An 18,052-nucleotide genomic window follows, 5' to 3' on the forward strand; every position below is an offset into this window, starting at 1 on the left:
TCCTTGAATCCATTAAGACTTTTATATTGAGGTGGTTTTGGCAAGACAGCTAGTATTGCTCAGAAGATTTAGTTCAAATCACGTCCCTACACTTGGCTGTGAATGGTGAGGTAGCAATAAATAAATAATAATAAAAAAGAGCTCCTCTGCTGAGAAGTGGAAAAGCTCTACATTGTTTAGATTAGAACTTTTACTTGTGTATAACTTGAGCTACATAACTACCTGGAAAGGCACTTTAATATTTAAAAAAGTGATATGAAGCTCATTTGCATGCTCATGTCAGTAATATCCTCAGCAATATTTTTAGTGCAGTGAAGTATCAAGCAGCACATTGAAACTTCATACTGAAAGACAAATAAGTCCTGTTGTTATCAGTATTTCTCTTAAGGTCTAACCACTGTCTATAGAGAGACATTTCAAAATTGTCTGCCTTTCAACACTCCCTGAAGCAGTAAGTCGACACCACACAACAAAAAGTCATCATATTTTTTGCTATACAAAGTAAATGCAAATAAGGGTGATGTTCTCAATGTTCAAGGCTTCTACCCACTCCAAGCTACCTTATTGCATTAAAGCTGTAGACTTCTTTTTCCTTCTCCTCTCCTCTCCTCTCCTCTCCTCTCCTCTCCTCTCCTCTCCTCTCCTCTCCTCTCCTCTCCAAATCTTTTTATTTATGTTCTGTTCCGATAAGTTAAGCCACAGGCAGGAAAGAACAATGTCCTTCCTGAAGAAGGCTTTTGCAGGAATCAGCCTTTTTTTTCTAAGGAACAAAATAGTGAGTGGCAGAGCAAGCTTCCTTCCAGAGATGATCAGAAAGAGTTCTGAGGTTTCTGGGAAGTGTGGGCACTTTCGAGATTTGGCTTTCATCTGAGTCAAAACAAAACTATACACACTTTTTTTTTCTTTTTTTTTCTTTTTTTTTCCTTTCATTTCTCACAAACCAAGAATTCCAAGAAATTATGTTTCCTCAGATGAAATACACCTTGGGTGCTGCCCCTGTTCCAGGAGACTGATGTTTCTGAAAGATTAATGTTTATTTGGTGAAGCAAACCATCACGGATTTTACTGAGGTATTTACTGAGTGTGGCCATTGCCTGCTGCACAGATAAATATATTGAAGTCTCTGCTCCCAGCCCGGGCTCCTCAGGCCATGGCTGCACTGTACTCTGCCAGCCCCTAAAGCTTTTTCACACTGCCAGCCCCACTCCTCAGGACCCTGAGAGCCCCAGTTGGGACCCAGTGACTTTGTTGATAATGCCGTATGTTTCCAAGAAAACACTTTAGGTAAGACAACAGCATTTCTCAGTGACATTTGCAAGAACAATTCAGACCAGCTCTGCTGCCGAGGCGCCATTCTCCAAGGCCCCAAGTGCAGTCCCCAGCTCTGCCACCCATTGCTGCTCCTTGGGTTTGGGCTGCCCCGGCTCCAGCCAGCCCTGCTGGGTAACCTGGGATCACACCTCTGGGAAAGATCAGGGACAGGAAGAGCTGAAGTTTCACTGGGGCAGCTTTTCATCTCCCATTTTCTTGGGAACTGCATTTGTGACCAGATCCTCAGCCTTGGTCCTTGCCTGAGCTACACCACAGTTTGTACCCAAACTCATATCTGCTGATCATCATCTGCTGCACCTGCTGGATCTCACATCAGCCCTGTCACTGTGGCCTTGCCAGCTGGTTGCAGGGGTCTGGGCTGGCCCTGGTCACTATCTCTGTCCCATCCCTGCTCCCTCGCTGCATGGACGGACCCTGGTCAAGGAGGAAATGGCCCTGCTGGCCTCAGGGCCACCCTTGGCTCCTGGCTCGCACCCATGGGGCAGCTCACCCTCACAGCCCCTCTGATATCCTTACGGGACAGCAAAAGCAAGAAGGGAGCTCTTCTGCTCACTTCTCAGATACTCAAACTTGTGTGTATGGTTTTACAAGTTCCAGTAATTTCCTAAATAAAAGTCAGGGCACAAAACTGAGAAAAAGGTTAGAATACAGCTGCTGCATGTGTGTGTGTGTGTGTGTGTGTGTGAAGATGCAAGGACTTGATCAAAAGAGCACAACCGAACAGAAAAGGAAGTATTTTGGACTTTTCTCATTAGGAGTTATCCTTTCAGTGAAGAGGTAGGAGTATTGGGCTATAATGTTGAATCTCTCTGGCTATGGCATCATATCAAATAGCAGTGGAGAGGAAAAGCAATAAGACTTCAGGCTCTGCTTTAATCCTTTAATGGGACTTTCTACAGAAAATATTAATTCCCATACATACCATGTCATCCTTCTTTAAAAAGTCATATAGAAACTGGTGAAAACCACTGTACTTTTCCAGTGGCTTCCTGGGGTTTCTCCTAAGCTGCCAAGTAATTGCCCTGCAAGGAAAACAGTCGAGGGAAAACCGAAACCAGACTTTTTCTCAGTAACTCGTCTAGAGGAAAAGCAAACACCAAAAAAACACTTCCATAATAGCCTTTCTCAGTGGAAAGAACCTTTTGCCTAATTATAATTGACTTGCTTTACCTGAAATACTTAAAAAGCTCTGCATATTGCCAACCTGAGTATTGACAAGCTTTGAATGCAGTGAGTGTTATCTCAATAATATCTTCATCAGCTTTGCACAAATGTGCAGAAGCCTCTTCACAGTGTCTGAAGTCATAGATGTCTGTCCAGGACAGTGAAAGCTTTCTGCAGTAAAGTCCATTTTCTCCCTATGTTTACTAGTTGGCCATGGAGTGCTGACACCAGTACAGGACACCTTCCTCCACTCCACTGTTCCTCTAGTGTCCATATCTCGTCCACCTTTCCTCATTCTCACCACACCAGTTTCACTTCCCCTCTTGACAGCTCATTGAATGCATGTGCATGCAGATGAACAAGAACAGCCCTTCTCCCTGCAGCAAACCTATGAGACACAAGTAAAATAAACTGAGCACCTCTCTGACTTTTGGTTTTCACTGTTATGCTGTCCCCATCCTAGTCACATCTGCTGTTGCAGGCACCTTGCCCATGTTTCACACTAGCAGGCCCTTGGAAAGGGATGCTGAGTAAAATATTTCTTTGTGAAGTCCAAGTGACTTCAGAAGGCAAAATCTGACTTGGGCTCTTAAATTACATGAGCATTTCTGAAAACTTCAGCCCTTTCCTGAGATGGATATAGGTGTGTAAATTACCTGGCATCATAAAACACAAGTGGAAATACGCAACCAAGCAAAAGACCTAAATACATAACTAAATAATTTAGTTAGATCAATATTTATAAGAATGAAACCTTGTTTTCAGAAAAGAGATGTTGCTTTAAACAGGGAAGTTTTTCACAGCTTTATTAGTGTCTATGGTCAGGCGTGAATGCCATACAGACATTTTCAAGAAAATGTATCTTGTTGCAGTACTCAGTTCAACATCGTTTCACATAATTACACAATTAATATAGAAAAATAAAATCACATCACTCTGGGGAGTTTATAAATCAAATATTCATCTGGGGGGTTTTACTCTTCTGGGTTTCAAGAGGAATTTGTCTCACTGCTGGACAACGTGAAGGTAGGACAAAACCTGGATTTAGCCTTGCGTAACTCAAAATACAATATAAGAAATAGCAGTTACAGTTTCACAGAAGAAATAGAGCTGGATGGGATCATATTTGGTGAAATCCTTTCCCTATATTAGAATCAGTTCAATTTCTGACATAAAATGATTATCTAACGTCTTAGAAAGAATGATGAGGAGTATAATTTCCTCATGCAAATTTGCTCAAGTGCCGCCTTTAAAATAGAACAAAGAAAAAAGTGTTCTTGATGTGACTCTTTCACTCAGTCTGGGGCCTGGAACTCCTATCTTACCCACTCTGGATACACAGAATGAGCTTTTTCTCACACTGTTCTCCAGGATAGACAAACTAAATCTCTTCACACTACAAAGACTGAAAAAACACTATCACAAATCAAAGACTCCTATCAGTCAAACAAACATTGAAAAGAGTTACTTCTGCTCCAAATGACTTTATGAATTCTTAATAAATAAATAGCTTTCTTACCTGATTGTTTTAACATACATTGAATTTCTTCAGCCTTTTCTCACTGAATGCATTTCTGCTGTAGGATGCCAATAGAAATGTATTATATTGTAACACCTACTTCCTCTTTTCATTTCTTTTAACCGCTGACAATTCTATTTTAGAATATTTGCTGAAAGGATACATATTTTTTCCCCAATTCAAAAATCTATTTTTGGAAGATGCACCCATTACTCATGGCGCACTGTATGGCTGTTTCACTCACCTTGCATCACAAATACTAGTCACTGCCAGAGGTATTTTTCCAGAATGGATATATGGTTTTGCAGCAGTGACATTCCAATATATATCCACCTTCTAATTAAAGCACGGAAAGCTACAAAGAATTTATTAAAATATCAAGTGCAATTGAAGTAGAAGACGAACGCAAGTATGAGAGAAGCAATATGTTTGTCTTCATGTTACCAGCCATATATGTCTCTGTCATTCAGCCATAAGATTCATTTTCCACAGTGGAAAAAATAGGTAACCTGTTTCAATAGTGCTATTTATTTGAGATTAGCCACATGAGGATGTCCAAGACTGTACCGAGACTCATGCCCTGCAGCTGGTCAGACACACGTCCAGTGCAAGGTGGCTCTGATATAACACACAGCAGTGGTCTCCAGACTGCACTGATATGCACTCTATCAGTATATGCATACACTGCCCCCCAATATATGCATGTTTATTTATAAATAAGTTGTATACGTGTACTAGTGTATTAATATATCATGTACATTATAAAACCTACAAAAATAGAAACTAAAAAGCATGAGATAAAGATGAAATATACACTATTAAAAAAATTTAATTTTTTATTTTTTAATGGTACAAAAATATTTTCTTCCTGGACCTCTGTGCATTGTCTTTCACACTCTTTGGGGCGTGCATAGCTTGCTTTGGACACTGACATAGATATCACATTAGTTAATGACAAAAGTGGCTACAGAATTCTTAGCAGACCTCTGTTGTTCCTGTAAAATTTGTTCCTATGCTAAGGTTTCTTCCTAAAAGATAGATAGTTTTTGCTAGTTTTTCTCTTTTAATAAAACAGAGAAGTTGCCTTCATTAACAGTAGTGCCCCGTGCTAATCACATGAGGTGAGAATCATTCCTGACTGGTGCAAATGACCGAGTTGGGAAGAGGGTGCCCTTTACAAGACCTAGCTGTGATGCTGAAAGAAATTATTACCTCAGCTATCCATCTGCTCCTTAGCAGATCTATCATTTCACATGAGCTCCTCTAAAAGAACTTCATACATTAAGCAGTACAAAAGAGCAGCAAAATAGATTGGGATAGTAATATACATAGCAGCTTTCAGAGCATTAGTGAAAATGAAAATAATTGCATACATCCAGCTTGGCTTTGTTCATGCTAATAGGAAAGAGAACAACCTGAAAGCATCAGAGATAAGATCCAGAAGTGAGAAGTAAGCTGGGGCTTTCCAAGAAGCAGAAGTCAGAATGTGTGATGACTAAAACCAGTAGATATTTAGTGTTCTTTATATAGAATAGAATAGAAAACCTTATGTTAGTTTTAGGTGTATTACTCCTCATAACAATCAGGAATACTTGCTGAAAATGGTGTTAATAGTAATAATTTGCCTTAATTAATACCATTATGATTTAGTAAAAGAGGTACTTTGCTTGGAGATACGCCTCTCTCTCTTTTATTAGGCTAGTCTTTATGCTACAGTGCCCATGCCTAGTGATCCTCAAGACCCTCTTTGAAGTTCAGTCTCTCAGTTTAAGTTACATTTGACTTTTCATCTATTATTCTGTTCTCCTGTTAGTGATCTTGAAGATGAAACTTCAGTTTTGAATATTAATATTTGTTTTCTTCCTTGGTCATTATACATATAAGCTAAATTGTATACTGTTATTACTTATGAATTCTTTGTGTGTTGTCTATATTTCATTACTCTTCACTTTCTTGTTTTATCATGTCAGATGCAGCTCTTTTCACCTGTTGCTGTGAGAGCCTCGTTACTCTGGGGCAATCAGCTTGAACTCTTCTGTTTTTCAGACTGTAAATGGTGGTCAACAAAGAGAGCAACATACGGCATCTATAGAAGTCTACCTAAAAGTCCCTACTCCATACAGCAATTTTCTTTTCTCTGGTGCAGCACTAAAATTTGCAGTCAGTTTCCTGCACAGATAAGTGGTGAGAAGGAGATGGAAAAAGAAACACGTAAGTTTGGGCTTTCTGCTGTTTCTCAGATTTGCTTTACACTAGCACACAATTTAATTGAAGTGATTCTGAATCTGTCAGCAGTGCAGAACCCAAAGTCATGTACAGAAGCACCGACCTCAATTACTCCCTGTATAGTTTAGTGCACTTTTTGTGTCAAGAGTCACAAACGACCTCTTGTAGCACTGTCTGCAGCAGACTAAAATATGGCATTTGCTCTCAGCTCCTGCACAGTTAAATAAGTTGAGCTGTGCATGAGGGCAGCAGAGGTGTAAACAAACATCTATTTCTCCTGCCTCTGCTACGTGGTATCTAATCTCTGCAGTTGATAACATCTTTAACTCAGGTAGTGACTTCTGCCTGACTCGGGCTGAGGATTTAGTCACCATAAGCCCATTGCAAGCCAGCAGCTGGGGGAAGAAGGTATGGGGCAAGAATCCCCATTACCACAGGTAAAATCAATTGGGTCAGCTGGACTGGAACTGGCTGACTGGGATTTGCTTTCTGCATGGGAGAGCACTCATAGTTATCTTTGACCAGCATTACTGAATTCAGCAGGGATGCCTGGACTCAGTCTAAAATGAAACATCTGAATAAGACACAATGCTGAAATGAAAATAATTGGAAAACACTGTGTACACAAATGAAAATTTCTGCAAATATTTCTTACAAGTAGCATCATGTGGACTTCAACCTCAGCATCACACAAGCTGTAGAACAGGGGTGTCAAACTCATTTTCACTGAGAGCTAGCTACATCAGCAGTATAAATGTAGGAGAAGTTACATTTATAAATGTAGTTACATTTATACAGTCCTAAAATTACATTAGGCCCTTTGAAGGCAACAGCAAGGCTGATGTGGCCCCTGGTAAAAATGAGTTTGACATCCTTGTTGTAGAATGTCATCCACTGGTTCATGCGTTGGGGTCAGTAACTGCTGGCTGAGCAGCAGACCTTTGAGAGAGTCATTCACAACCCATTTTGTGTGATGGACAATTTAGGTGCTAAAACAGATTTCCTTTATCTTTTAAACTGATTATTTTGAACAGCAGTAAACACTATCCCTGCCTCCCTTCATGTACTGTGTGCCAGGTGTGTCGGTACAGAGCAATGGCTTTTACACTTAAATTTTAAGCCTCACCATGTTTAATTCCTTTAGTCAGTATGGCTTTATACAGACGTTTTGACAGGGAGGGAGATTCAATTTAATTCTCTTGGATAATCATTTCAACTATCAAATTGCTTTATTCTGTGTACTGTGGAGAGTAACTATGAGCTGTCATGCACATTGACTTGTCAAGCCTTGAGAGTTTATTCTTACAATGATGTTGCTGTACTATCAAACTGATGAGCCATATTTCTAAACTCACTGTTTTAGTAAGAACATGTGAGAATGACGGTGAAAGACAAGCAGAACACAAAAAGGGAGTGCTAAGCTGAGAGCTGGGGCAACTGTGAACGTTTGTCTAAAACTTTATACTTTCCTGCAAGCTTGTGATCAACATAACTTACTTAAGAAGAATCATGGTCCCTGATAAACTGGCTGACATTACAGGAACAACATCTGTCTTTGTAAAGAAAATTGGGGTAGCCCAGCTCTTTAGGGAAGTATGATAAAATTTTATATAAACACTGATGTAGAATTTAAATTCTTCAAGTCCTCTTACAATAACATAATCCACAATATACAATGAGCCATATATGTGTAAAGTATTTAAACACATAATCAGAAGGAAACATGAAAAAATCCAGCCCTTAATTCAATAAGCAAAGGCTTTCTAAAAGTAACAAGTGCTCTGTAATGCTGGCAAGCTTGTGAAGCCAGAGAAATATCACCGAAATCTAGTGGAGATACTAACTTATTATACCACCTGTTTTCACCAGCAAAGGGTGAAGTGGGCAATTGAAGCTACAGACAGAAAGTTCTTAGGCTTTGAAGCTTTTCCCAGACAGATTTATTCCTATAAAGTCTTTTAAACAGAACAATCTGGCTGTTATCATGACTTCCCCTTTTTACAGGTCAAAGGATCTTGCAATCATTACTTTTTTCCTTTCTAAATCATGCCCTATGACCCATAATTAGGTCCTCTTGCTCTAACTTGAATAACTTTTCTCTTATTTCGGTGTAAAGCTTGCTTCATGTGGTTATTTCATATTGAATTAGAAGAGAGACAACAATTAGGCTGTACCATATGTAGAGGAAAATACAATGTTAAGTTAGAACTCGATAGTTCTTTTATAATTAAAATTACTTGATAAGAATCCTTTTATTCCTTCCCCACTTGCAGAAAACTGTCACTTTATCCTTCAAATGGGAGTCATTATATCACAGACTATTACTGCCCAAAGTTTTGAAATAAAAGACAACCTATAACTTCCTTCTTCTGACTCCTCTTCTCATCATGCCTATAAAATTATTACAAACATAACAGGAAAGTGCAGGTTAAATAGAAAACTAATGAAAAAAGTTTTATTTCATTCAGTTGTTGAGAATCACCAGTTAGGAAAAGTAGCTCACATGCAGTGATGTTTTGAGTCTTGTAGCTAAAATACTGGAAACTCCCAGGATGTATGTGAGTACCTAGACACTGGCAGAATAAGTAAATCCTACACAGAGACAATGTGTCAGATTATCCTGTGGTGCAGGTCTAGACAAACTACAATATACATGAAGCTGATATCACTAGAACAGAGTTATTAGCTTTATTTCATTTCTTCTTAATTTTATCTTTTCTCTCACTTCCTGCTAACACATCATTTCTTCTTCAGGTTATTTTTACAGCACTCGTATCTTTCCTCATAGTTCTGTCCCATGATAAGGATGGCGAGCAAGTAATGATTGATAGGCTTCAATATATTTCTGAATGCTGCAGGAATTGTTGCTTGGGCATGCAATGGGTGATTTCTCATGCTTTATCATAGAAATCTTGTAGAAATGCCATCATTTATTTGTCACAGAGATCAGCATTTTAAAAAATGTTAGATATCCATTTTATTTTTCATTTTGATTATACACTTCAAAGTAAACTGTAAAAAGAAAATACATGCCTCTGATTTGCATCTTTCAGGTCTACTCCGGTTGATAAAGTCAGTAAGGAACAGTGCTCAGATAGGCAGGTATTTTGCCCAAAGTCACGTGCGAATCAGTTGCAAAACAAGGAATAGAATCAAAGCTGCTTCTTTAACCATAGAAATAAGCAATTTAGGAAAACCGAGACTACAGTATCTCTGTTCTTTGGGCTTGTTACAGAAAGCCATAAGTTAAACCAAAGAGATTTGAATCAGCAGCAGTGGTCCAGACAAAATTGAAAGGAAGAACCTTTAAAAGACATTAATAAAGAAATAGTTCATACTATGGGTACCAAGGATCACTGTACGTATACACAATATGACCTACAATATGCTTTTTAAGCACATCAGTGATGACTTTTACACTAGATTTGGAACGCAAGCTATTTTTTTCTACAGTCTTTATTGAACATTGGCCACAGAAAGAAGGAAAGAAATTGAAAAACATAGAAAAGAAATAGAAGATAAGATTTTCTTTTTGCAGAAAATTATGTTGCCTGATGTTGCAGAAGGAAAACCACTGTTAAAAAAACCAACCAACCAACAAAACCAAACGAAACAAATAACAACCAACCAAAAAAACAAGCAAGCAACCAAAAATTAGACGATAACTATTAACTATATTTTAGTCAATGGGATTTAATAGCATGTATAACAGCTATTCTATGTGCAGAGGTTGGGTAGAATAGTACCTAAACTTTGCGGAGTCAATTGTGATTATCTGTCAATGTTCTTCCATGATGCATGGTGCCAGTGTCCTACTTTGAAATCTTTAAAAAACACTGCAAACTGACTCTGAATGAAGAGACTGCAATACTTTCCTTTTGAAGTTGAGGCAGTCAATGTCAACTCAGACATCACAGGCAGGTAGAGCCCTCACTGTCCCGTAGCACTTGAGCAGGACCAGGTTGGGGACAGATTCTTTTAAATGTTGAGTGATCATCAGACAAGACAAAGTGATAAACCAAATCTGAGATAAATACAGGAAGTCCTCTCTTCATCCATCTATTCATCTCTGGGTGTTGCAAAATGGTTTTCCATGGGGAGGAGGCCCATGACCTCCTTCTAAAATGTGGCTGTGAACTGCTCTGTAAGGTGCTGTCCAAGAAGCCTCAAAGTGTTGTAGGAAGAATCAGATAGTTCAAGACAACTTCTTTCAGGGGGGAGGTAGGAGTGTGAAGTGACCCACCTTGGTGAAATAGGATGACTCCCTGCAAGAAGTACAAATCTGCTGTTGAATCCATCAAGACACAAGTTACCAAGAACAGCTAGGACTGGGGAGGGGCGGCAAAACTCTGGTGTTCAAGAAGGCTGTTTGGTACAAGGACTGAAGTAAGAGGCCCAGGTGAACTTGGCCACATCTGTCTATATTATGGGCCACCAGTACATCTGGCTAATTAGGTACTGTGTTTTCCAGCAGCTCCCATGTCCAGCTGGAGGTAGACCACAGTATCAGTGCTTGCAGTGGGATGTTCTTCCAGGCTGACAGAGGCTGTACCAGCAGAAGCTGTGCCAGGTGCAGTTCAGTAGCCTGGTGAACTTCTACAGTGAGTTCATCCTCTGCTGTGAATGCAGTCAAACATCCCAGAAAAGAGAGATGACAGGTGGTCAGCACCACTGTGGTTCTTTTTCCTTCTTTGAGAAGATGTCACTACTTCTCATCAGAAGCTTTGAACACCAGGTAATTGCACCAGCACTTTAGAAAACTGCTGAATCCTGTTTTAACTTATCTCTTATGTGGAATTATCTATATATGGGAAATACATCAAAGATCCAAATGAGAGCTGAAGAGAACGTAGTCTATGGATTTTTTTATCATAAATAAGCATTTAGCAGAGTCATTTCTTCATGCTGTTCTCAGTAAGCTGAAGGCTCAGAAGACATCTTCAGCTCACAAATTGCATCAATTTCTCCGAAGAGCTTAAATAGAAGATTAACAGCAGTTGTGAAATTCACCAAATGCCCACCTTTTCTGATACAGCTTATTTTGAGAACACTTCCCAGAATCTTTATCTCAAATGCAAGGCCTGAGCCAGCTGTCAGGGAACAGCAGGATCAGGTTTTCTCCTTAAGGCAAGAAGAGCCATAGGTGTCTACAGCACCCATGCGCAGCATCTTCACAAATCAGGGCACTCACTGTTCCGCAGTGCCCAGGCAGGATGAGACTGGTGACAGGGACGGGCTCTTCTGACTACCTGGTGATCATCAGACAGGACAAGGTGCCAAGTCCAGTCCAAGGTCAATCTGGGAATCCAGTCTACAAATCAGGATTACCTTCACCATGCCTCACATAGGGACACTGGGCAGCGGATCCACCAATGTGGAACCCAGCTAATGCTGGTCAGGGCAGTTGGATTTAATGGGAAGAGCTGGAATAGGAAAGTGCACAAGGATCTTTGCAAGGTCTTGCTTCTGGCGGCAAATCAAACTTTCATATTACTTTGAGCATGGTCTGTTGTTAATCCACACTTCTGGCATCACATTTACCAGCCCGATCTGGATGTAGGAAACTCTATATAATCTATATAAATCTATATAAACTCTATATAATAAATAAATATCTATCATGGGATGAATGTCTTGCGTTAACCCAAAATGAGAACACTGCTGCTGAAACATACAGTCTGAACTCCATCCAGGACTGTGATGGAAGCTTTTCAGGTGTAGGCAACCTAGGCTGCCTGATAACCACTCAGATATGTTCAAGCAACAGTACCTGCATTTCCACTCATTTGCAGCAAGTTCAAAAACCTAATATTTTGGGGAGATGTCATGGTTTAACCCCAGCCAGCAGCTCAGGACCCTGCAGTCGCTCTTTTATCTTGCCCCCAGGTGAGATGGGGGAGAGAATTGGAAGGGTAAAAGTGAGAAAACGTGTGGGTTGAGATAAAAACAGCTTAATAGGTAAAGCAAAAGCTGCACATACAAGCAAAGCAAAACCAGGAATTCATTCATTGCTCCCCATGGGCACCAGGTGTTTAGCATCTCCAGGGAAGTCAGCCTCCATCATGCCTAACCATTACTTGGGAAGATAAACACCATCACTCTAAATGTCCCCCTTCCTTCTTCTTCTCCCAGCTTTATGTACTGAGCATGAAGTCATGTGGTGTGGAATATCCCTTTGGTCGGTCAGGGTCAGCTGTTCAGTTGTGTTCCCTCCCAACCTTTCATGCACTCCCCACCTTCTTTCTCATTGGCAGGGCAGTAGGAGGACCCGAAAACTCCTTGACTGCTCATCAGCAACTAAAACATCAGTGTGCTATCAACATGATTATCATAACAAATCCAAACCACCAGCTACTAGGAATAAAATTAACTCTATCCCAGCTGAAACCAGGGCAGCAGCTTTCAGTCTCTAACTGGAAGTTGATTGTTGTCCAATATCAGCCATATGTGGTACCTACATAAGATTTCATTCTGACTACCAAGGCTTTTTTTCATATCTAAACACTTCAGAAGTGGTCTCTTTACCTACACATCTACACATCCAGGGAGAGAAGGGAGGACAATATCTACAAATTATCCCTAGGATGGTTCATCATCCCCTCGGACGGAATCACCAGGACACCAGAGGGCTTTCCCTACACAAACTTGCGTGTCTGTCCTGGCTGCAGAGAGAGTTTAGGTGGCAGTTTGCATAGTATGGTTTGTACACATGTATCCATGTGTATGTAGAGATAGATATAGAAGTAAACACATATTAGGTGTCAGAAACAAACTTTAATAAAATTTTGTCAGTGGTTTGGGCCACCTGATGATTATTTCATCTGGGTTAATGCACATCTTAGTATAAACCAACTATCTGGGCAACAGAAATTACTAGAAAACATTTTTTTGAGATGTAAAGTTTAAAATGAATGAGCCCTGGCAGCTCATTCTGAGAGAAATCAACAGTTTCTGTCAGTATGAAAAGAGCAGTGTTATGAGCAAATCAGATGTGATCCAGTTTGGTCATCTTCCCTGTGTTCAGCTTTCAGATTTCACAGTCAGACCCTGGAAAATAAGGAAGAAGGATTGCCAGGAGCAAAAAGCAATAATAATGAAAACCCAACACAGCGTTCTGCCGCTAACTCCCCTGACTCCCCGATGTCTAGTTGGGAAGCAAGGCTGGGCTACAGGCACTGCTGCTGAAACATGGAATTGATGCCATACTTGTTTACACTTATGCCAGATCTACCCAAATGTCTCTGGTCTTTCTGGATTAGGTGAAAAATAAGTGCAGGCTGAACCTACAGAGGGGATCTTGTCGGCTTAAAAGCTATTCAGAAATTAATAGTTCTACAATTTTCATAATGCAGTTTCATCTCTTTAAAAAAAAAAAAATCTTTGGGCTGTCAAAAATGGCACTATTAACAAAGCTTGTGAAATTCATCCTTTTGTCAAAAGAAAAATATACCAGTGAGGAAGGTTACTGATATTAACCCATTGCTATTCTCTGCCTCAGAAACATGTGAAGAAATAGGCCAACATCTCTTGCAATTCACTTCAAAAATTGCTAAGAAAAAGTTTGGATTTAAAAAATGTACCTAAAGACATGAGATGCTTCTATGATTGGTATAAATTTGAAATGTAATATTGTGGAGGAAATACTTAATTTTCAAATGTTAATTTGAATCACATTCAAATATTTTCCCCTAAACAGATAACGGGAAAAAAGTAGAAAACAAAAATCCCAGTCTTTTAGATCCAGACTTATTTTAGTGATAGCTACTGAAATCTGTCAGTATGTGAAAGCATCTCATGGGTGCCTTTATAAAAAGTGAAATAATGCATTTGACAGCATGGTACTACAACTATTTGAAACATACCTCTTGCTAGCGAGCATAGCACAATGTGTCTCTGGAACCTGAATCGAATTTTTATGTTTTATATGTTACAGCACTACAGTTTGACCAGACAGTTCATAAATCAGTACCACTATAGGTGCAATTCCTCCTCAGTGAAAGCAAAAAGCAGAAATTCTGCTGTTTATATTTAGTTTAAGATAGATGACAGTGGGCACAGTGCATGGAGATAAATTAGTAGAAAAGGTGTGCTCTTCATTGCTTGCTCCTAAATTGCGCTAACAAGACCAATTATCTGCCATAAAGATAAGCTACAGTGAGTGAAATTGTCTCTCTCTATATTGCCATATTCTACTGCTTTAGACAGAATACAACAATTAGGCCCATGGAGAGCCAGCCGCAGGAAGTGATTATTAAAATTACCTCACATCAGCACATGTATAACTTCTACTAATAATAGGTGTTCTTTCCAAGGCAGCCAGTCCATCACACTTCACTGAGACACAGCACTCAGATTTAAAAAAAAAAAAAAAAAAAAAAAAAAAAAAAAATTAATTGAGTAGAACTAATGAAAGGAAATTGAACAATTTGTAGAGCCATTTCTCACCACTGGATATAAAATGTTATATTCTGGGTTCACTCTTCTGTTCCTACCCACTTCAGGGATTAATTTTGCATTGTGGGGAGAGGCTATTTAGAGTCTGAAGAAAACATTGCAGTGGCTCTTCACCAGTTACGTAATCTCTTCATCTGAGAGATCCTCCTGTGCTGCTGCCTTCACCTTCAAATACCATCCATAAACTGTTTGATTGCACAGTGAATCATTATGTTTTCCCCCTGTGTGAGAGAGAATAAAGAGACGTCTCCTGTTCAGTGACACAAGAAAACAGAAATCACATTGAAATTAACCACAGAGTGCCACATACTCTACCTGCTTCTAAAAAGACATGTACTAGGAGTATTTCTGGATATTGTATAGTTGAAAAGATTTAAATGAGCACAGGAGATAAGTCATTCTCTGACAGATACAGCTAAGTTTTAAACAAAAAAGAGGGTTTTTTCTTTAGTGTGTTTTGCAGAGGAAGGAAGATGGAAGGAAAGAAAATTGAATTATACTGGGTTGTTGTTTTATTTTGTGTAAACAACCACATAACATCTTGCATGCATTACTGCAAATGACCATTAAGGTCAAGAAAATGGTGCATTTCAGGAAGAGCAGAAGCATAACATGGATAAGACCATGCACAGTTGGGAGAATTATATCATCTTCCAAGAAAGGAAGAATGGTCTGTATTTTGGCATGGGTACAAAACCTAGTATCTGCTGTTTACAGGCTATTTATTTGTGTTGATGAAGAGATCTATTATTTATATGTAAATAACAAGCACTCCCTCTAGTGAACCCTTGTGGGATTCAGTGTTGTTACTACTGAAGGTAGGAATAAGAAAGTTTATAAGCAAAATTGAAATTTTCTACTAGACTATCTGTTGAAGTCAGAAAAAAGGTACAAGCTTTTAGACATGCTAGATGGTTTTCAAGGTCATTAGCACAATGTATTTGTTAGAGTAGGGAAAACAGAACGTCTTACAGTAAAAAAAAAAAACAGATTTACATAAATGGTTGCACTTGGACACTATCCCTTATTGACCTTTTTTTGCCTGTTCATCTTTCCTCTTCCTGGTAGGTGTAAGAATGTTGCTTTACTGACCTTCAGTTCAGATTGTGCAACCCAAGGGGAAACATTTCAGTTACTCATTTAGGTATCTCATTACAGTGAAAAAAAAATAATAAAACCAATACATCTGCCCAAAGCAGAGGACTGCATTTGAGCAGACACTGCTTACCCTTGCCACACTGCAGTACTGATGCTTGATTATATCTTTTAAAAGATATGTACATTTTCACTACTTCTTCCAGCCCACATCTTTTACATTAATATTAAATGTAATGCTTGTAACAGTTCTTTTGAGTATAGCAGAACAACAGTCTATGAAACTTGTAATGGTTTTGGCTGATATCATGGCATGGATAACCTCAGTTCTGGCATTTTGTAGCTTTTCAGAGTATTGATTTTCTCTTCTAGTTTTAAATACAGAATAATTATTTCTGGCACAGTCTCAGGGTGTGGGGCTATCACTATGGACAGGATCCAAAACCTTTGCCACATCCATCATCTCACTGCACTGCTACTGAAACTCAGGCTCTCACACTATAAAGCACAAACTATTTCAAATTGTTATACAGTAGCAGCAGTTCCTGATTCTACGTTTACACTAGCACTTAAACCATAAAACAGAGTATGACCTGCAGTTACGAGCATCTGCGACGTGAAATAGCACCTCTGCACAACAGCTGTGGTCTTGCTGCAGCTGCTGGACTGATGGTGACCTTCAGCACTTAGCATTTTAATGGATGCTTCAAACTCATTATTTTCACACAGTGGTTAGCTGAAGGTTGCTGCAGTCCTGGCTTCTCAAATGGTGGGAGTTTATCCAAGTGACCAGTTTTAAAACAGGGGCAGGAAGGCAGTGCAGAGGGTGAGCCGCTGGATGAGGGCAGGAGGTTGGGCAAGAGATGAGCGGCAGCCAGTTGAAAGAGGTAGGCAGGGCCATGCAACTACAGTCCCAGTGTTGAAAGTGGGGTTCTCTGAGAAGGTGAGAACACATATCTGGAGGGTGGTGGTGCAGGGAATGGAGGCAGAACTTCTCCTGGTTGCATGTGGGAACTTCTGCACCCTGCACTTGTAGCGAACCCAAATATGAGGAATATACTGATGGCAAAGTGTGGGAGATTTGAGGGATTTTCTTGAAGTTAATGTGTGGATGGGTTTTTATTAGATGGAGATTTGTTATTAAACTAGCCAGGCCCAAAAGAATTTCAAGGCCACCTTGGAAAGCTGAAAACACGATGTAAATCAACAGACCTATTAGCAGTGAGACTCGGGCACGTGGACAGCTTGTGAACATAGACAATATCCAATCAGCTAATGCATGCTTGGAGTGTGGGCACGTGATCAGGAAATAACTGCATATATAAGGAGGCTTATTTCTGTAATAAATGGCTTTGCTTCAATTCATATTGGATTGTGTGGAGCCCATGAGTTTTCACCCTCGCAGCAAAGCTGCAGTGAGAAGCTCTGATGTGTTATCTGCAAAATAGTGTAAGATCACTTAAGAACAGTACTTGAGGATCTGCTGGTGTATCAAATCCTTTGCCTCATTTGTGTGGTGGGCAAAGCAAACATAAAAACCAAAGAAGCACAAAATGGATGACTGCCTCCCAAGCTCACTATCACAACTTAAAGACCTTTTTTTCACTGCTATAAACTGAGGACCAGTGCAGGATGAGAGAGCATTCAAGGAATGTGCTTTGTGCCTTAAATATTTATTGGTGAACAATCATGTAAAGACGCATCGATACTATCCGTATTTCCACTTCTTCTCCCCATGCAGATGAGGAGAAGAAAGGAAAATATTTTCCCATTTGGGTGCCAGCTGAATGAACAATTCCTGGATATTTAAAACACCAAGAATGTCATCCTGTTAAAGACTCAGACCTCTGAATTCATCGGGAGAAGGTTGTAGCATAGAGAGCGTTGGTCTCCTCTTCCAGGTAACGAGCAATAGAATGAGAGGAAATGGCTTCAGCTTGCACCAGGGGAGGTTCAGATTGGATATTAGGAAAAATTTCTTCAGGGAAAGGTTTGTCAGGTATTGGAAGAGTCTGCACAGGGACATGGTTAAATCACTATCCCTGGAGGTGTTTCAAAGACATATAGAAGAGGTTTTTAGGGACATGGTTTAGTGCCAGAGTTAGGTTAATGATTGGACTCAATGATCTTAAAGGTCTTTTCTAACCAAAACGATTCTATGATTCTATGTGTCTTCATGCCGGTACCTACTTGTAACCTAGAAACAGGATTCAGCTTCCTGGCATAGGGGCTGAGATTCTGTCGAGAAGCCATAGGGCAATG

This window comes from Nesoenas mayeri (assembly GCF_963082525.1).
Source record: "Nesoenas mayeri genome assembly, chromosome: 1".
NCBI classification, from domain to species: domain Eukaryota; kingdom Metazoa; phylum Chordata; class Aves; order Columbiformes; family Columbidae; genus Nesoenas; species Nesoenas mayeri.